The following is an 8470-nucleotide window of genomic DNA, read 5'->3' as shown; positions in this document are numbered from 1 at the left end:
AGTATTTGGCTTTGTTTTTGGGTTCTCTATTCTGTTCCATTGGTCTATGTGCCATTTTTATGCCAGTATTATGCTTTTTTGGTGACTATACCCTTGTAGTATAGTTTGAATTTGGGTAATGTGATGCCTCCATACTTGCTCTTTTTGCTTAGTCTTGCTTTGGCTATGTGGGCTCTTTTTTGGTTCCAGATAAATTTTAGAATTGTTTCTTCTAGTTCTGTGAAAAATGATGATGACATTTTGATGGAAATTGCATTACATTTGTAGATTACTTTTGGCAGTATGATCATTTTCACAATATTGATTCTACCCGTCTATGAGCATGGGATGTGTTTCCATGCGTTTGTGTCATCTGTGATTTATTTCAGCAGTGCTTTGTAGTTTTTCTCACAGAGGTCTTTCGCATCCTAAGTTAGGTATATTCCTAAGTAATTTTTTGTAGCTATTGTAAAAGGGATTGAATTCTTTATTTGATTCTCAGCTAGGTCACTGTTGGTATATAGAAGAGCTACTGGTTTGTGTACGTTAATTTTGTGTTCTAAAACTTTGCTGAATTCATTTACCAGTTCTAGGAGCTTTTTGGATGAGTCTTTAGGGTTTTCTAGGCATACAATCATGTCATCAGCAAACAGGAAGTTTAACTTCCCCTCTACCAGTTATCCAATCTGGCCCTTTATTTCTTTCTCTTGTATGATTACTCTGGCTATGACTTCCACTAGTATGTGAGATAGAAGTGGTGAACTATAGTATCCTTTCCTTGTGACTGTTCTTAAAAGGAATGTTTTCAATTTTTCCCCATTCAGTATAATGTTTGCTGTGGGTTTCTCATAGATGACTTTTATTACCTTATGTCATTTCTATGCCAATTTTGTTGAGGGCTTTAGTCATAAAGCATTGCTGGACTTTGTCAAATGCTCTTTCTGCATCTATTGAGATGATCATGTGATTTTTGTTTCTAATTCTGTTCATGTGACATATCACATTTACTGACTTACATATGTTAAACCATCCCTGCATCTCTGGTATGAAACCCACTTGATCACGCTGGATTATCTTTTTGATATGTTGTTGGATTTGGTCAGCTAGTATTTTGCCGAGAATTTTTGCGTCTATGTTGACCAGGGATAGTGGTCTGTGGTTTTCATTTTTTGTTATGTCCTTTACTGTTTTTGGTATTAGGGTGATACTGGCTTTACAGAATGACTTACAGAGGATTCCCTCTTTCTCTATCTTTTGGAGTAGTGTCAGTAGGATTGGTACCAATTTTTCTTTGATTGTCTGATGGAATTCAGCTGTGAATGCATCTGTTCCTGCACTTTTTTTTCATTGGCAATTTTTACATTGCCATTTCAATCTAACTGCGTCTTATTGGTCTTTTCAGAGTTTCTTTTTCTTCCCAGTTTAATCTTGGAGAGTTGTATATTTTCAGGAATTTATTCATCCCTTCTAGGTTTTTTAGTTTATGTACATAAAGTATTTCATAGTAGCCTTGAATAATGTTTTGTTTTTCTGTGGTATCGGTTGTAATATTTCCTGTTTTGTTTCTAATTGAGCTTATTTGGATCTTCTCTCTTCTTTTCTTGGGTAAATCTCACTAATGGTCTAAAAATTTTGTTTATCTTTTCAAAGAATCAGCTATTTGTTTCATTTATCTTTTGTATTTTTTTTTCAATTTCCTTTAGTTCTGTTGTGATGTTTGTTATTTCTTTTTTTCTGCTGGCTTTGGGTTTGGTTTGTTCTTGTTTCTTTAGTTTCTTGAGGTGTAATCATAGATTGTCTATTCGTGCTCTTTCAGACTTTTGATATAGGCATTTAATGCCATAAACTTTCCTCACAGCACTGCTTTTTCTGTATCTCGAAAGTTTTGATAGTTTTTTTTTTTTTTACTATTATCATTCAGTTAATTTTTTTTCATTTCCTTCTTGATTTTATTCTTGACCCAACAATCATTCAGAAGCAAGTTATTTAATTTCCATGTATTTGCATGGTTTTGAGGGTTATTCTCACTGTTAATTTCCAATGTTATTCCACTGTGGTCTGAGTACTGGATATAATTTTGATTTTTAAAAATTTGCTGAGAATTCTTTTGTGGCCTATCATGTCATCTGTCTTGGAGAATGTTCCTTGTGCTGATGAATAGAAGGTGTATTCTGCAGTTGTTAGGTAGAATGTTCTGTAAATATCTGTTAAGTGCATTTATTGTAGGGTATAGTTTAAGTCCGTTGTTTCTTTGCTGACTTTCTGTGGTGATGACCACAGTGCTGTGAGTGGAGTTTTGAAGTCCCTCACTATTACTGCATCGCTGCCCATCTTGTTTCTAAGGTTTAGCCGTCATTGTTTTATAAATTTTGGAGCTCCAGTGTTGGGTGCATATGTATTTCCAATTGTGATATTTTCCTGTTGGATTAGTCCTTTTATCATTATATCATGTCCCTCTTTGTCTTTTTCAATTATTGTTTTATGTCTGTTTTTTTCTGATATAAGAACAGTTATTCCTGCTCACTTTCGGTGTCCATTTGCATGGAATATTTGTTTTCCATGCTTTTACCTTAAGTTTATTTGAGTCCTCAAGTGTTAGGTCAGTCTCTCAAAGAAAACAAACACTTGGTTAATGAATTATCCATTCTGCTGTTCTATATCTATTAAGTGGAGCATTTAGGCCATTTAAATTCAGTGTCAGTATTGAGATGTGATAGAATACTATTCTATTCATTGTGCTAGTTTTTTTTTTTTTTTCATTGTGCTATTGTTTTATAGGTCCTGTGAGATTTATGCTCTAAGAAGGTTCTATTTTGGTGTACTTCATTGTTTTGTTTCAAGATTAGAGCTCCTTTTAACAGCTCTTGTAATGCTGGCTTGATAGTGGTGAATTCTCTCAGTATTTATTTGTCTGAAGAAGACTGTACCTTTCCTTCATTTATAAATCTTAGTTTTGCTGGATATAAACTTATTGGCTGATAATTGCTTTGTTTAAGGAGGATAAAAATAGGAACCCAATCACTTACAGGTTTTAGGGTTTCTGCTGAGAAATCTGTTGTTAATCTAAAAGGTGTTTTTAAATAGGTTACCTGATGCTTTTGCCTCACAGCTCTTAAGATTCTTTTCTTCATCTTGTCTTTAGATAACTTGAGAACTATGTACCTAGGCAAAGATCTTTTTGAGATGAATTTCTCAGGTGTTCTTTGAGCTTCTTGTATTTGGATGTCTAGATCTCTAGCAAGGCCAGGGAAGTTTTCCTCAATTATTCCCTCCAATATGTTTTCCAAACGTTTAGATTTCTCTTCTCCCTCAGGAACACCAATTATTCCTAGGTTTGTTCATTTAACACAATCCCAAACTTCTTGGAGGGATTTTTATTTTTTTAAATTAGTTTTTCTTTATCTTTGTTTGGTTTAATTTAAAAGCCTTGTCTTCAAGTTCTGAAGTTCTTTCTACTTGTTCTATTTTATTGTTGAGTTTTTCCCATGTATTTTGCATTACTCTAAGTGTGTCTTTCGTTTCCAGAAATTGTGAGTTTTAAATTTATGCTATCTATTCCTCTGGAGATTTTTTTCATCATACACTGTATCATTTAAAATATTTCTTTAAGTTGGTATTCACCTTTCTCTGGTGCCTTCTTGAGTAGCTTAATAATTGACTTTTTAAATTCTTTTCCTGGCAATTCAGAGATGTATTCTTTGTTTGGATCCACTGCTGGTGAGCTAGTGTGATCTTTTCAGGTTGTTAAAGAAACTTGCTTTCTTATATTACCAGAATTGTTTTTCTGGTTCCTCCTCATTTAGGTATACTATTTCAGAGGAAAGATCTGGGACTCCCAGGCAGTTCTTCAGATTCTCTTGTCCCACAGGGTGATCCCTTGATGTGGTGCCCTTCCACTTCCCCTAGGGATGGGGCTTCCTAAGAGCCAGACTGCAGTGATTGTTATTTCTTTTTTGGGTTTAGTCACTCAGCAGAGCTACTGTGCTCTGGGCTGGTACAGGGGAGTATTTTCAAAAAGTCCTGTGACGTGATCTGTCTTCAGTTCTCTCAGCCATGGATACCTGCACCTGCTCCAGTGGAGGTATCAGGGCAGTGAAGTGCACTCTATGTGGGACCTTGGTTGTAGTTTTATTTAGTGTGCTGGTTTTCTCAAGTGCTAGTTGTGCTGGCAGTAAAATTGTCATGTCGATAGACTCAGGACCTCTAGTTACTCAGGATGTTACAGGCAGTGGAGTTAGCTGTTGATTTGTTTTCTCGGGATAAGGCTTTTCTGTCATGAGTTGCCATAATGGTTCAATTTGCCTGGCCTTCAGCCAGGAGGTGGTGCTTTCAAGAGAGCATCAGCTGCTGTAGTATAGGGAGAATACAAGCTTGCCCTAGGGTTGCCTGGATAAATATTCGGGTTTCTCAGGTAGTGGGAAAGGCCATAGAGCTCCCAGGAGATTGTCTTTTGTCTTTGGCTTTGGTGGGGGGTGGGGAGGCTTGTAGAGAAAAGCCATCAGGTCGGGTCAGGTTTAGGCATGTCTGAGCTCAGACTCTTCTTGGGTGAGGCTTCCTGCAGCTGCTGTGGGGAGTGGAGTTGTATTTCAGTGGAGCTGTATTTCTCAGGCTGATAGAGTTACATTCCTGGGGTATTATGGTTGTCTCTGCTGCATCATACAGGTTTCCTGGGAAGTGTGAAGAAACTGGCAGTGACAAGTCTCACCCAGCTTCCACATAGCCAGAACAAGCAGTCTCACTCCCGCTATGCTCCCCCAACAGAATTGAGTTTATATCCAGGCAGCTAGTGAGCAGGTCTGTGAACTTGCTCTAGGTTACAAGCTTCCCAGTGAGAAAGCAAGCAGGGTTTCACTCCTTTCCACCTTCTGTGGCTTCCATGCTCATATCTGCACTTCCTGTTCAACTCCCCCTGCCTTCCGATTCTGTCCAGGTAAATTCACATTTGGTAGAAATATTACAAAGTTCAGCTAAAAGTTTCCTTCTCCCTGTGTTCTTTCTTCAATTTCACTGGCAGCTCTCCCCAAGGGCTTTGGTGAGCTAAAGTCAGAAATGGCTTCTTAGGCTTTTTTGGGTGCCAAGAGTGCCTACAGTTCTCTTCCCCATTGCTTCTTCTACTTTTATATTTCCCTCTGCTCTCTAAATTCATTTCATCTCTAAGTAAGGTTAAATTCTTCTTTTGTGACCTGGATTTTCAGGTTTCCTGGTGAGGATGTATGCTTAGAGGTGGACTTCCTTTGTCTCACACTTTGGACGCTCACAGTTTTTTGGCTGTCTCACGGAGTTGCAGTGACAAGCCTCTTTCAAATGGCCTGTGAGTTCTTTTGTTTTTTTCTCATATGTTCCTGTGGTAGTTCCTGGAGCAAAAGTTCAAGATGTGAGTCTCCACATGCTGTTATGTCTGTCTGAGCAGGAGCTGCAAGTTAGTACTGCCTCCTATCCACCACCTACCTCCTGAATTACATTTATTGATTTGCATATGTTGAACCTACCTTGCATCCTGGGGATGAAGCTTACTTCATCATGGTGAATATGCTTTTCTATGTGCTGTTGGACTTGGTTTGCCAGTAATATTTTGAGGATTTTTTCATCAATGTTAATCGGAGATATTGGCCTGAAGTTTTCTTTTTTTGTTGTGTCTCTGACAGGTTTTGGTATCAGGATGATGCTAGCCTTGTAGAATGAATTAGGGAGGAGTCTCTCCTTTTCTTTTTTCTGGAATAGTTTTAGTATGAAAGATACCAGCTCTTCTTTGTATCTCTGGTAAAATTCAGTTATGAATCCATGTGGTCTTGGGCTTTTTATGGTTGGTAGGCTATTTATTACTGCCTCAATTTCAAAACTCGTTATTGGTCTTTTCAGAAATTTAATTTCTTCCTGGTTCAATCTTGGGAGGGTGTGTGTGTCCACGAATTTATCCATTTCTTCTAGATATTCTAGTTTATGTTCTTAGAGATGTTTATAATATTCTCTGATTTTTTTTTAATTTCTGTGGAGTCAGTGGTACTATTCCCCTTATCATTTCTGATTGTGTTAATTTGAATATTCTCTCTTTCCTTTCTAGTTAGCAATCTATCTTACTTTTTTTTTTTTTTTTCCAAAAAGCCAGCTCCTGGATTCGATGATTTTTTTGAAGGTTTCTTTGTGTCTAGCTCCTTAAGTTCTGCTCTGATGTTCGTTATTTCTGGTCTTCTGTTAGCTTTGGGATTTGTTTGCTCTTGATTATCTAGTTATTTTAGCTGTGATGTTAGGTTGTTAACTTGAGATCTTTCTAGCTTTTTGGTGTGGGTATTTATTGTTATACATTTCCCTCATCACTGCTTAGCTGCATCCCAGACATTCTGGTACGTTGTCTCTTTGTTCTCATTAGTTTCAAAGAACTTCTTGATTTCTGCCTTAATTTTTTATTTGCCTAGGAGTTATTCAGTAGTATGTTGTTCAATTTCCATGTAGTTGTGTGATTTTGAGTGAATTTGTCAATCTTGAGTTCTTATTTGATGGTGCTGTGGTCTGATAGACTGTTATGATCTCAGTTATTTTGCATTTGCTGAGGTCTTGAGTGTTTTACTTCTAATAAAGTAATTAATTTTAGACTAAGTACCATGTGGAAATGAGAAGAATGTATATTCTTTTGTTTTGGAGTGGAGAGTTCTGTAAATATTTATCAAGTCCACTTGATCCAGTACTAACTTCAGATCCTAAATATCTTTGTTAATTTTCTATCTCGATTGGTCTGATATTGTCACTGGGGTGTTAAAGTCTCCCATTATTATTGTGTGGGAGTTTAAGTCTCTTTGAATTTCTCTAAGGACTTGCTTAAAGAATGTAGGTGCTCCTGTATTGGGTGCATATGTATTTAGAATAGTTAGCTCTTCTTGTTGAATGGAATCATTTACCATTATGTAACACCCTTCTTTGTCTTTTTTGATCTTTGTTGGTTTAAACTCTGTTTTGTCAGAAACTAGGATTGAAACTCCTGCTTTTTTCTGTTTTCCATTTGCTTGGTAAATTTTCCTTCATTCCTTTATTTTGAGCCTATGTGTGTCTTTGCATGTGAGATGGGTTTCTTGAAGACAGCATACTGATGGGTTTTGGTTCTTCATCCAGCTTGCCATTCTGTGTCTTTTAATTGGAGCATGTATCCCATTTCCATTTAAAGTTAGTATTGTTATGTATGGATTTGATCCTGTCATCTTGAGGCTAGCTTGTTATTTTGCAGACTTGTTTTCATGGTTGCTTCATAGTGTCACTTGTCTGTGTACTTCAGTGTGTTTTTATAGTAGCTGCTAATGATTTTTCTTTTTCATATTTTGCACTTCCTTTAGGAGCTCTTGCAAGGCAGGTCTTGTGGTGATGAATTCCCTCAGCATTTGCTTGTCTGAAAAGGATCTTATTTCTCCTTTGCTTATGAAGCTTATTTTGGCCAGGTATGAAATTCTGGATTAAGTTTTTATTCATTTATTTTTATTTTGTTTTACTTTTTTTAGAATGTTGAATATTGACCCTCAATCTCTTCTGACTTGTAGGGTTTCCACTGACAAGTCTGCTTTTAGTCTGATGGGCTTTCCTTTAAGGGTGACCTGGCCTCTCTCTCTGGCTGCCCTTAACATTTTTTTCCTTTCATTTCCTCCTTGAAAATCTGATAATTATGTGTCTTGAGAATGATCTTCTCTTGGGAATATATTACTGGGGCTCTGCACATTTTCTGAATTTGAATTGTTGGCCTGTCTTGCTAGGTTGGATATTTCCTTCTGGATGATATTCTGAAATATGTTTTCCAGATTGGTTCCATTATCACTGTCTTTTCCAGGTACCCCAAACAGTCATAAATTTTGTCTCTTTACCTAATCCCATATTTCTCAGAGGTTTTGTTCATTCTTTCTAATTATTTTCTTTATTCTTGTCTGTCTGTGTTATTTCAGAAAGACAGTCTTCAAACTGATATTTTTTCCTCCACTTGGTCTATTCTGCTATTAATACATGTGATTGCATTGTGAAGTTCTCAAAGTGTGATTTAGCTCTATCAGGTTGGTTATGTTTCTCTCTATACTGGCTCTTTTGGCTGTCAGCTTCTGCATTCTTTTGTTATGCTTCTCAGCTTCTTTGTGTTGAGTTATAACATGCTTTACTTTTTAGCTCAGCAAAGTTCATTTTTATCTACATTTTGAATCCTACTTCTGTCATTTCAGTCATTTCATCCTCAGCCCAGTTCTGAACCCTTGCTGGAGAGATGTTGTAGTCATTTGGAGGAAAGGGGACACTCTAGAGTTTTGAGTTTTCTGCATTTTTGCACTGATTCCTTTTTATCTTTGTGAGCTTATCTACCTTTGATCTATGAGGTTGCTGTCTTTTGGATAGGGTTTTTTTGGGGGGGGTTGTTTTTGTTGTTTGTTTGTTTTTGACAGCCTGGGTACTCTTCTGTAGGGCTGTTCTGGTTCATTGGGGGCCCACTCCAGACCCCTAGTCCTAAGTTTTTCCCATATCTGGAGGTATC

This window comes from Colobus angolensis, unplaced genomic scaffold (genome assembly GCF_000951035.1).
Source record: "Colobus angolensis palliatus isolate OR3802 unplaced genomic scaffold, Cang.pa_1.0 Scaffold576, whole genome shotgun sequence".
Lineage (NCBI taxonomy): Eukaryota > Metazoa > Chordata > Mammalia > Primates > Cercopithecidae > Colobus > Colobus angolensis.
This window is presented reverse-complemented; position numbering follows the sequence as displayed.